At 35.1% G+C, this 13,488-nt stretch overlaps 1 long non-coding RNA gene across 1 annotated transcript; it reads left to right on the plus strand.

The window, feature by feature from the left end:
• The first annotated feature begins 287 nt into the window (after nucleotides 1-287).
• Nucleotides 288-12,346, plus strand: LOC116599147. The gene is made up of 4 exons (XR_004289258.1): nucleotides 288-327; nucleotides 3,554-3,706; nucleotides 5,707-5,799; nucleotides 10,856-12,346. It is a non-coding gene; the product is annotated as an uncharacterized LOC116599147 (long non-coding RNA).
• The last annotated feature ends 1,142 nt before the right edge of the window (nucleotides 12,347-13,488 follow it).

The raw sequence follows: 13,488 nt of genomic DNA on the forward strand, positions 1-13,488 counted from the left end.
TAGAATTAGCATTTCTTTGCGTCTATTTAGACATTTCTGTTTACTAAGCTGTTTATATCCCTTATTTTATTTAGTCTTTATGATCTCTCATTATTCCCATTTTGTATATGAGGAAATTGAGTTTCAGAGTAGTTAAATAATTTGGTCAGAGTCACAAAACTAGCAAGGAACAGCGTTGTGCCTTCAGCTCAGTGTATTCACTAATAAACTCTTATCTCTTCATCATCAAACTTTATAGATTATACCTGCACAAAATTTTCAGAAAAGAGAGAAATACATATTTGGGGGTGCAGTCTTGGGATGCTTCTTGAACGAGATCTTACAGAGGTGAGTTTAGGATTGCATCAGTACAAGAAGGTTTTTAAAAAGAGAGCAATGCTCCTAGAAGCATTTCTCAGCAATAACAACACAAAGCAAAGTTTCCCATTTTAACTTTAAAGCAGGTATTCCACTTTGCTTGTAAGTTTCTGTTCATACCTCAATCAAATTAAATTGGTTTTTCCACACAGCAATTTGGAGAAATATCAGGTCCATTGGGATCAAGTGAAAACCAGATGTGAAATAATATGCATTTTTCATATGCCCCCAAGGGTTGTGACATTTCCAATTTAGTGACACTCTGAGGTAAGGAAAACATATCTCTGAACATGAAACCATAGCTCTCAGTCCCACAGTTTGGTTGCTGGAATGAGCTTATTTAGGTAGGTGGAGAACTTTTCTGAATATCTTGTGTAGAAATTTGCAAAGCTTGGACCTTTTTATACAATTGATCATTTACGACAGCCAGTTATTTTCTTGCTTGGGGAACAGCTGGCTTTTAAAAATACTGCAACATTAACTCACTTACTTACCCATACCTACCCATATAAATAATGTTATGCTGTCATGAAGTTTGGCGTAACAAATCCTATTTCAGCTTTTCCTCAAATACAGGTATTAATAAAATGGAATGATGCTAAGATATCCAGATCATCTTTCCCACATAGCTGGTATAAGATTCATTCAGTCATTTATTAAAAACAAAATTACCAAATGACCCCTGCACATGGTATGTAGACATTTTGAAGGGCAGAGGGAGATTTTGATAAAACTTCTAATGCAAACTATTAGTCTTTCAGTTTTGTGTTTGTGTTCTCTGTGTTTTTTTTTTTTTTTTCTGTTTGTTTACTTGTTTTAACCAAGTATTAAACACCATGGACATATTAACCCAATACTGACCCCCTTGTCCTTTTTGGGACTCTGTGCACGTTAGGTACTAATTGACTGAGAATGCAGCTGTGAATAGGAACTGAAGAGGTGTTTGAAACAATTATATACATACCCTTTCACTACTTTCACTGATGATAATAGAATTAAGAATTTTTATAATTAATACTGTCCCTGGTTCCTGTGAGGAGTTATTCTAGCTCTTTCCAGTCAGTTGCCAGGATAACAATAACATCTACTCTCTAGGCCTAATCAGCCATATATGAGCAACATAGTGGTTGGCCATAAAGTAGTTTAAGGAAATACCATTGAGCAAGTATATGACTCAGTGACAGGACCAAGTGTGTCACTTATATAATTATTTAAAGGTGACATATTGAGAAGGGTCTGAGTTGTTGGTAAAGGGATGAAGGACTTTAATTTTTTTCCGTAGGAAAGGAACGAGTGGGTAGTAATTGCCTTTCCATTCCATTTAGGCATCTGAACCTACTTAGAGAGGAAACTAAATGTCCCATGTCTCCTGTACATTAAAATAGCTTAGTATTTGCTTTTCAACTGTCTTACTGAGCTCTCTGAAATATGTCAATTTTAAGAACTAGTTGTAAGAACTGGAATTTTTTTTTAAAGTCACACACAAAAATTAAATACCTACAATTTAATTATTTCTATTTATCTCTTAGTCTGGGCTAGGTGATATAAAGGATTGATAGTTAATGTTACCTAATTTAATTTTTACCATGCTATTATAAAAGAGCTTGTAAGAGTGGGTTAGCATAAGAATGGCCATCCTGAAGGCGGGGAAGCCATTTTACTGAGCATCCCTAACTGGCTGACACTGCATAGGTGACTTGAGATAAGAGAAACTAGCTAAAACCTAAAAAAACAACTTAATCAAATACCACTGGGGCGGTTAGGCGGTGGCGCCACAGGAACCAGATGTTAATGAAAAACAAATAGTTAACTTACAGAGATCACAATTCTGCAAGACAGGAGTCTCCCTTGGTTTACGAATGTCCTACTAGTGATTTACAGCAAAGAAGCTGTCTTCTCAATAGCCCAATTTCCAGGGACAAATGGCTCAGTTCCTTGAGGCCTGATGTCGCCCTCCCCACCATAAAACTGAAGGAGGCTGAGACAGAGGGAAATGTAAATAAAGTTAAATTTCTTCTAAACCTAAATCTCACTTAACCGCCAGGGTGATGCCGGGGTGGCAAAAAGTTAAACAAAGTTAAACAAAGTTAAATTGTCAAAGTGGGGCACAAGATATGTATGTAGCTATGAAAAAGTACCTTGAAAATGCTATATAAACCCTTGGCTTTGAGTGCTTGGGGTCCTTGTTGAAACCCACTGTGCCGGGCAGATACTTGGACCCCAGCTAGCTGGAAATAAACCTCACTGTGTGTGTTCTCTGTCTAACTGAGGGGTGGTCAACTCTGTACCCTAACAAGCTATCAATTTTATTTTTATTTTATGAATAAACAGATGTTTGTTGAAGTCATGTACCGTGTTCAAAGATACTAACTTTAACTCCAAAGCTTTAGTGGTTCTTATTCTAATATTAACAGAATCTTACCATGATTCTTATTCAATAAATGACTCCTAAACTTATGAGATATTTCATGTTGAATCTTCTCTCCTTAGCCTGTCAGCCTCTACAGAGTATTCATAAAGGCCTCATCTGACAGTGCTTCTGTCTGTTTTTCAAAGGATAACTTGAAATCCAAATATTTAGAAGAATTAGCAACGGCCTACTTTGCCCTTTCTAGAACAGGAGCCAACAACCATTTTCTGTAAAGGGTCAGAGAATAAATACTTATTTGCCTGCCAGTTATTATTTTTTTTGTTGGTGTTACAACATGTACAATATACATGTACAAATCCATTCTTAGTCATAAGTCATTCAAAACTAAGCCATCATTTGACAAAATCTGGTCTAGAAATATTCTTAAATACACTTAAACCTACTTGTACGAGAATTGTTACATTGTTTATTTACATTAGCCCCAATAAAGCCACAGCTTTTATTTCCAGGCCACATTTATTGAAACGGTTCTAACAGATCTAACGATAATAACAACGATAACAAAGTATCACTCTTCATTAGATGATAAAGGGGGTTTCAGCCATAATCCCAAATGTCTCTTCCTCTTTAAAATTCTCACACCCAAGCACCATCAGAAGCATCACTTGGTATTTCTCCATCCCCACCCTCCATTACCAAAAATCCCCCTTTTCTGCATCAAAAGGCATCTCCTAGCCTCTGCCCCTGCCCTTTCTCTGGATTTCTCTGATCTAGACATTAGTAAATTGTATTCCTTTAATATTTCTTTCCTCCTCTTCTTCGCAGAGTCTGTCCTTTCAGACCCATTTTGTCGATCCATTTCACAAATTCCTCAGGAACCAGGCAGAAAAAGACTATCTCTTCTCAGGGTAATGGGAAGGGCTGTATTGGTGATCACAGTGTGCCTGGCTCAAGCTGGAGGGGGAAGTGGGGTAGGAGGTAAGGGAAATATAGTGAATACATTAGCACTATTGAATTTTAGTTTTTAAAAAAGCAATTATAAAGTAATTTTTATATTTCTTACTATGGAGATTATAAAATGTAGGTGAGACCAAAAACTAGAGGAAATCTTGTTCAGATTAAACTCTTTGAGGAGATAGTACAATGAAATTATATGTAGATAGGACAGATCGCTTGTAGTTCTGGTTTATCCATTAAATATCCAACTCATCTTTGAAAGGTTATTTACTTCCCTGGACTCCTATACACCATCTGTTAAACAATTATATTGGATGAGAGGACTCTAGTTCCTCTAGTCTTGTTTTGTCAAAAACAGAACAAATACAGGGGCACCTGGATGGCTTGGTAGTTCAAGTGTCCACTTTTAATTTCAGCTCAGGTCATGATCTCAGGGTCATGAGATCAACCCCACATCAGGCTTGGTGCCAAGTGTGGAGCCTGCTTAGGATTTTTTCTCCTTCTACCGCTCTGCTCATGCTCATACTCTCTCTCTCAGAAACAAAAAAACAAGCAAACAATAACAACAAAACCCAGAAGAAGTATCTTATTTCCTTGTCATTTAGAATATTGGAATAGAATATTGGAAATCCACTTAAAAAAAAAAAGAGTAGCATTATCAAGAAAAGTGAAACACCAAGTTGTTGCTGAAATTCTATATATACATAATATTTTTTTTCTCAATTCCCAAAAAATTTACAATTGTTAATGGAACAACTTGTGATGGGAGGTGAGGGATTTGCTTTTATTGGAGCTATTGAAGGCAAGTCTAGACATGGCTATAATAGAGTCTTTAGAATTATGTGAACTCACGTCTGGAGAGCTCCATGCAGGATGGGTAAGATACCCTGAGGCATGTCTTCCTATCTGCCTTTTATATCTAAGAACACATTATAGTCTTCAGATGGCTGATTATGTCTCCTTTAGTAGTTTGGCTTGAAGATGGCATTGCCATCCTTTGTTATTCAGTGTCTGAAAATACTGGCCAAATCCAATAAAAAATAATTAAGTTCGTTTCAAAAAATGAAATTGAATTCTCTTCATGGTTGATACCATATCCATTTATTTAACAAGATGGTTTCCCCATTTGCTTATTTAACAGATAAAGCTTGGCACCTTCTCTTCCTCATAGTAGAAAAAAAAAAAGTGACACTGTTGCTAATCTATCATGTTGAGAAGGGCAGGGGTTTTGTCTGGGTAGTTATGGCAACTCCCATTACAAGTTCTGTTATATAGCAGGACTCAGAAAAGTCTTTTGATTTTTTATTGCCTTGAAGAATTATAAGATTCAAAAATTAGACTAATAATTGGTAATAATCCTAATGCCTTGAGTTACTGTGAGATACGAGCAATGAAAATTACATTCAAGAACTAGAAATAGTTCAGAGGAAGGGATGACTAATTCAGTTTTAACAACGTTCAGTTTTAACATTTGAAAACGTTAAAGATGAGGTAATCATCAGAATAGGACTTTGAACAATAAATAGGAGGTTTCCTGATGAACAGGGAGAGGGGATTGTTCTACACATGAGAGAGCATGAGGTAAGTTAACAGGTTGCCTAATGAGGTTTGGCATAACAAGAACATGAGAGTAGAGAAGGAGCATGCAGGGTGCTGTAGACACAGGTACCTGGCAGGTCTTAGACTAACAGCCTGGATAAGGAGGGGGAGGACATAACACATTTCTGCTGCAAAGATTCCACTGACTAGAGAGTGAAAGATGAACTGGTGCTAAAGCAGTAAGATTCAGGCCGGTGAGTTAGGTTGGTCCTGAAGTAGCCCAAAGGAGATACAATGAGGTCCTGAATTAAGACACTGGTAGTGGCAACAGAGGCAGGGGAGAGAAATGATAATGTTCATTTCAACATGATTTCTGAGTTTCTAGAATAATTTTGTAGGTTATATATAGATGGGAAAGAGTGCATAAGTTCATATCTTGATGACCTGTTAAAATTTTTCATACCCTCTATTTTCCTGTATAGAATTTCAGTGGCCTCTACTTGCTGGGGAGATTTGGGGATGATACAGCTTGTTTGAGCATCAGTAACAGGGAACCATGAGAGGTTTGGGAGCAGGTAAGTATGAGGATCAGAGCTATATTTTCAAAAAAGAAATTAATAAAACATTGAAATTAGTGGAGGGGTGGTGTTGGAGGTAGTCTCATCAAGTCTGTCTCCATGAATTTAGACCAGGTTAATGGAAACCTATGAATATTTAATGTGAGGTAAAATCCAAGTTTGTGTGGACTAATTACTTATTCAGTCATGACATATTTAAAGAATCACTAGCCTAAAAATAGGAAGCCCCAAGGCTCACTGTGCAGGGGAATTTCCTTCTATTCAGCAGATACCCAGTCTCCTCCATCCACTAACAGTCAAGCACTGCTGGTGTGGGATGGACTGCCTTTTATAAATTCGTATAGGATTTATGCAAGAAGAGAGTATGTTAATTTTAAATTCATGATGAAGGATAGATGACAGTGGAAATAAAGGAAGGTTATCAACAAAGAGAGACAGAAACGTATTTGAACCTGTCTGCTAAACATAGAGTAGGTTAATGACATTTCCTTCTCTGGAGTGATAAACAAGAAAAAGCAAATGAGAAAAACCTATTATGCCAATTACGACTGCATTCATCGAGCTCATTGATATGCATTTAAACATAGTGGAGTTGAACGATAATTATCTAACTTATGAAAAATATTGCACTAGGAACGTAAGAAAGTTTAAAATCTTTCAGGAAAGATAAGGAAAACTTTGGAGAGGTTGATTTTTTCTGTAAAACATCAACATCTATTCTAGGATCTTATAATTCTCTGTAACAGTTGTACCATCCAGTCCAAGGAAATTGAATTATAATAGAAATATACTGCATCACCTTTAATACCAGTCCCTTTCAGACCAGATTGCTTGCTCCCTGTAAGTCTCATAGGATTTCATTTGACAGATTTGTGTAGGGTTTTAGAATGAAAGATACCTGGAGGTCAACAGTGAACTGGGAGTTGTGAGTCTTTGGGCTACTGACCTATATTCTTTGGACTTAAAAGCCCTTATTAAAATGAAATAAAAGAAGAAGAAAATTAGTAGTGATGCCTGCTTTTGAGTTTTGTCAGGATAAAACAAGGGAACACCTGGGTACTTAGTAAATAACTAAGAGGTTAACAAGAAAGTTACCTTGTGGGCATTGAATCAGTGTTGCAAAAATGGTGGTGGTAATGCTTTTAATATAACAATTAACTGAATTCAGTGAACAAAAGAAATCCAATTATACAAATGACAGCTATACTATAAAAATAAATATTATACTCCAAACAGATGTGAATATACAGTTTTAGAATTATTGTTCATAGTGGAAAGTAGAACTATTAAAAAATATAAAGTTTATAATCTAAGTTTTTTTTTAAAGATTTTATTTATTTATTTAACAGACAGAGATAACAAGTAGGCAGAGAGGCAGGCAGAGAGAGGGGGAAGCAGGCTCACCGCTGAGCAGAGAGGCCCATGCAAGGCTCAATCCCAGGACCCTGAGACCATGACCTGAGCCGACGGCAGAGGCTTTAACCCACTGAGCCACCCAGGCGCCCCTATAATCTAAATTTAATAAGAATCAAGATAGTCTATTTTTTTAAAGGCAAGTTAGTAATTAATGAGAAAGGAGTTATGAGAATTGTTTAAAAACACAGAAATTTCATGTGTGTCTCCTAAAAATTCTTCAATGGTTAGTTTAAAAGAAGGTTCTTACTCATAGAGACCCCTCCAGGTTAAAATATAAGTATATGGCATCTCACCCACTCCGTTAGTATAGGTATCCTCAATTCAGAGACCTTGTCTTCTCTGATGTAATTATCTTCCTCATGTCTCCCAGTGAATAGAAGTAATGTGGTAAACACTAATGTTGACCTCCTCCAGGAACACAAAAACATACTTTGCTTTTCCACCTTGAAGAGTATGGAGAGAGTGGGGTTAACCAGTGGGCAGTTTGGTGGGGAAGTGCACACACACACACACACACACACACAAAACCACTTGTGTAGCTAGAAATATTTAAAAAATCACTGGGGCGCCTGGGTGGCTCAGTGGGTTAAAGCCTCTGCTTTCGGCTCACGTCATGATCCCAGGGTCCTGGGATCGAGCCCCGCATCAGGTTCTCTGCTCAGCAGGGAGCCTGCTTCCTCCTCTCTCTCTGCCTGCCTCTCTGCCTACTTGTGATCTCTGTCAAATAAATAAAATCTTAAAAAAAAAAAAAAAAAATAAAAAATAAAAAATCACTAAGACATGTAGAAATTTTTAATTTGTACATTTGCTTTCTCATTGTTTCGACAGAAAAAGTGCTGAATGTCTAAATATGCAAGACTTTGTACTTAACTCTACAAAGAATAAAAATTATCTAATGTGATTTAATCATAAACAAGATTCATGACTATTAATGTTGTTGTTACTGTAACTACTATTAGTATTACCAAGATTTTTTTTATCACTATATCACTCAGTCTTTAAGAGAGCCCTAAATATTGGTTAAGTGAATACATATCTGTTAATTAACAAAAGGAAACAAAATAAATATTTATGTCTTAACTTGGGGTCTGGATAATTTTTTGTTTTGTTTGTTTTGTTTTTAATTCTTGTGAGAAACTGTAACCTGATACACATTTAGGGTTGAGATTTACAGTTCTTCTAATTATAAGCTGGTAAATCAAATAAGAGTTGTCTGGTTTGGAAACGTAAGAGAGCAACTAACGAACGTAAAATTTATTTAGAGGGAAATAATTTTGTCTTGTTATTTCTACAGATTTTTTTATCTTTTTGACAAATGCAGCACAAATGTAAATAACACACAACACGAATTACAAAACAGGAGGACATTTTTCAAAAAGAGCAAGAGTCAGCATAAACAACAAGCAGAAGAGATTATCAAATTGATTGGATGAGTAAAAGCATAATAGGGGGAAAAAAAAACTAAATTGAGAATTAGGGAATATAGAGGATAGATTGAACAGACTCACACAGAATGTAGCACAAATATCAAATGTGGAGAGACTAAGAAAGGATGGTTAAGAGACATACAAGACAGAAGGAGATGGCCTAACGTGTAATTTGATTGGAATTCCAGAAGTGAGGAATTAGAGCGGGGAGAGATAATAGCTAAAGTGTTAATTAATGGTGCCTCATTTTCTTAACTTAATGTTAATTTTCTTAACTTAAATGTCATAAAGACATGAATTTTGACTTCTAGGAAGTCCAATGAATCATTAGCAGAATAAAAGAAATGCATAACAGGGGGCATTATAGAGAAACTGAGATATACCAAACATAAATAAAATATATTAAAAGTGATCAAGAGAAGAGTCAGATCACTTAAAATAAAATATTAGTCTTAAGTTTGACTTCCCATTAACACAATGGAAGTCAGAATAGGAAAGGGAGATCTTCAGAGTGCCCCAGGGTCAGGGTGGGGGAGTATGTTCAAGGGATAAAGTATTATTCAAGAATAAGAATAAAATCAAAATTTTTATGGGCAAAGAAAAACAATATTTCCCACCTACAACACTTCAATAAATGCAATTCTAAAGGCTATATTTTAAATAGAATTTAATGAGTGCTTTCTAGATGAATAATTCCAGAAAAAATATGTGAGATGCAAATAGAACTTGTGAGCAAAGAAAGTAAGTGACTTAATTGAAATTGTATAAAACAATAAAAAAATTTCATTGGATGAATACAGAAACTTAGAACCAACATACAGGAAATGAATACCTAAAATGGAGAAGGTGGCAATAATGAGATTGAAATATTATCACGCCCTTCAATTTTTCCACAGGATGCTGCAGTTACCAGTTTTAAACTTAAAATATGCATGTTAAAAATAAAAAGTCAACCTCAAAAAGAACAGAAAAAGAATTTATAGTTTTTGAATTGAGAAAGAGAAAAAATGAAATGTTATAAACAAAGAAAGGAGAAAAAGAAAAAAAAAAGCATAGGGAAAGAAGAACCAATAAAAAATAAAATGACATTGGGGAGGGTATGTGCTTTGGTGAGTGCTGTGAAGTGTGTAAACCTGGTGATTCACAGACATGTACCCCTGGGGATAAAAATATATGTTTATAAAAAATAAAAAATTAATTAAAAAAAAATAAATAAAATGATATAACGTGGGAGTTGTAGCTCCATATATACCAGTAAGTGGGAAATGAGAACATGAAGTATCTTGTGTTACTTAGCTAGGGTGTTATAATAGTTTTCCATGGAAAATAGGGAGTCAGTGAATCCTGCAATTGTATCTCTTCCTGTATAACCATAAGTAGGTGATTCTTTCTGATTCATCTGTATATTCACATGGATAACTACTGCTGTGGTGATGTGTCTCAGTGCTACTAGAGACTTCCAATTTCAAAAGTTCTTTGAATGGTGCTCAAGATACTTGGCTAGACTGACTACTTCTTGGAGGAAAAAGCAGTCTTTTTTTCAGTCCTTATTTTGAAAGATCACCTGCATAGTATATATAAATAAATGAGTGACCTCTTCTTCTCTCTAGATCTTACATATTTTATCCAATGGGGTAAGTAAGAATTTCTAAAGGACTTGCACCAAGATTTTGTCACCAAAAATATAGAAGTGGTATTAATAATGAAAGTAATACAATAGAACTGAAGCAAATTAACTCGATTGAGCATTCACTGTATCTAAGACACTGTGTTAAGCATCTAGTGTGTCTCTGAATCCTCACATGTGCTTCATATGTAATGTATACTTATTAGTCACATTTTATAGATGAGCAGCTGCAGATCCTGAGAGATTGAATGTTTCTTTAAGGTTATACCTAAGGAGTGGCTAAGCCGGAATTCAAACTCAGGCGTTTGGACTTCAGAGTTATGTATAATGCTGTCCTTTTTTCTCATGCCTTCCCAAACATACCCTTCAAGTTCAGTTAAAGTCCATGTGGCTGTTTTCATGTTGATGAAGTAAAGAACATTCATTCAGACAATCAAAGAGAAATGGCATTTTATTTGCATGGTTGATGAGAACAGCAACAACAACAACAAATCTAAGATGTTTGTTTAAAATGCACATATTCTGTTATTTACTTTGGATAGATTTGTGATTGTCATTAAAAGACTGCTCCTTTTTCTTTCAGCTCTGTTTTCTTTGGATACTGCTCTTTACTAGGAGATAAAAGCAATGTTAAAAGGAAGCTCCCTCTGAAAGATCAAGAGTGGCATTTAATCATTTAATCAGCAGTTATTTATTAGTAGCCTCTTCTGTGTGTGAAATTGTGTAGGCTCTGGAGAATACAATGATAAAGCTCCTTTCCTGAGGGGCTACACTGATTGGCAGAGGAATAGGAGGAAAGCAAGCAAAGGTACCATCTGACATGGAGTCAGCATTTAGTAAAATTTGCTTAAATGAATGAATGAGGAAGAAAGTGTTAGGGATGTATTAGTTTCAGAGGGCTGCCTTATCAAAAAGTTCCACAAATGGGATGACTTAAAAACTACAGAAATTAATTTTCTCACAGTTTCATAGGCTAGAATCTTGCAGTCAAGATACAGGCAAGGCCATCATCCTCCTGAAAGCTCTAGAGAAGGATTGTTCTTTGACTCTTCTTAGCTTCATTCTGGTAGTTGCCGACAGTCCTTGGTTGGCTGATAGATGCATCATTCCTGTCTTTTCTCTGTCATTGTGTAATGATCTCCCTGTATATCTATGTTTAAATTTCTTTCTTTTTAAATAGATGCTAGTCATTGGATTAGGGCCCATTTTAAACTGGTATGAGTTCATCTTAATTTGATTACATCTGCAAAGACTATTTGCAAATAAGTTCACGTTCACAGATAGCAGGTATTAGAACATGAACATATCTTTCAGGAGGCCATGACTCAGTCCATAACAAGGGGCTCTGAAAAAATTTTATAGAGGACAGAACCTCTCCCCTGCCCCTGCTGTGTGTGTGTGTTTGTGCACGCACACATGCACGTGTGTGTGTGTGTGTGTGTGTGTGTGTGTGTGTTTATGCAGATGGGAGGGCAGGGGACAACTTCTAAGAGAAGATGCAGCTTAGTTGACATCTGAAAAATAAGTAAGTTATCCCAGGAAATGATGAGTAAGGCAGGCATTGCTGGTAGTGGGAAGCATCTGAGAGGCTGTATCTAGCAACCTCACTGTGAATACTGAGCTTCAGCCCAAGAAGTCATTAGTGTGTGGAAAAAAAAAAACTAACCCACATTCTGTTGTTCTTTATTGTTTCAGCTGATCCTCTTATGCCTGATTATATATTTAGTTTTTTCACATCTAGCATTCTGTATGTGATGTTTATGGTGATGTGTTGGCATGAACTTTTATGAAGCTCATGTTCCAAGCCCTTGGTACTCTGCCTCAAGTTCTGAGAATCAGAAATGACAATGCTTGCACCATGCTAATAATGAAGAAACTTTCATGTTGAAAATATCGATATTACTTTGTTTCATTGTTACTTATTAGTAATTGTGCCAAACTAAAATGAATTGTCGTTTGGTTTCAAGTGAGAACACTAAAAATGAATCACAAGTACAGACACACAAGGTAAAGTACAAAATACTGCAACAACATCAATTAAGTGCCTAATATGGTTTGTAATTATGATTTTGAATAACTGTTAATCTTCATGATGGATTTCAAACATCTTTGATTTGAATGGTCATGTTTTTGGTTAATGAGAGATTATTAATGTTGCCATAAATTCTGCATGTAAAATATATAGGTTGTTCAACAATATAGATTTGGAATTGGTCAAATAAATTATGAATAAATCTATGTTATGGAAGAGTAGTCCTTCATTGAAGAATGTTTTAATTAAAGAAATAGCTAATAATATAATATAGGTGTATAAGACAGAAGTTGGGTAAATTTTATAGCTAGTGTGCACATTAGTTTCCTTGGTTATAAGAATGTTGTTACAATCAAAAATATTCAAACAATTACCATATACACTTATGCCAGAAAATACCCCACATACATGAATCTGTTTCCACCTGTGAATTCTCCTTATATAAAATTCAAATACATGCACATATATGCATACATATATTATGTATATATAAATATAATATATATGCACACCTAGACATTTATGTGTATATGTGTATATTTTTTCTAAAATTTTTTGTTTATGAATATAGCTGAATATCCTCCATTGTGCATAATTAGAACAATACAGAGGTTGGGGCTAGAAATAGAAAGAAAAGGAAGGAAAAGGCAGAGCAGACCAGAATCTGGTTTCTTAAATTTTTTATTCCTGTAAAATGGGGTGATAATGATAGAACTTACTTTACAGGCTTATGGAAATGATTAAATGACTTAATGTAGGGAAAATACTAAGAATGATGCATGACACAAAGGAATATTAGACATTAGTATTTGTTTTGATTATTATAATTTTGATTTTTTTTGAAAAAAATTCTAGACAGATATTGCTATATATTGTATTTTCCATATGTTCTGATGATATTTTCTCCAGAAATATTGGATCAATTTGAAATTCCATTGGCTATATATGAGAATATTTAATAGGTGACACTTCCTACTATTCTGTATTTTCTTCTTATCCTTTCAATTTATCAGTGGAAATCATATTTAATTGTTTTAATCTATATATTGATAGAATAATATCTATAATGATAGAAAAATAACTGACATACTGTGTAATGTTTATTGGCATGTCTTGGTTTACAGCTTGCTGTTCCACATATTTACCTGTATTTCTATAGGAATACAAAGATTTTCTATGATTTT

Source organism: Mustela erminea, chromosome 9, assembly GCF_009829155.1.
Source record: "Mustela erminea isolate mMusErm1 chromosome 9, mMusErm1.Pri, whole genome shotgun sequence".
NCBI lineage: Eukaryota > Metazoa > Chordata > Mammalia > Carnivora > Mustelidae > Mustela > Mustela erminea.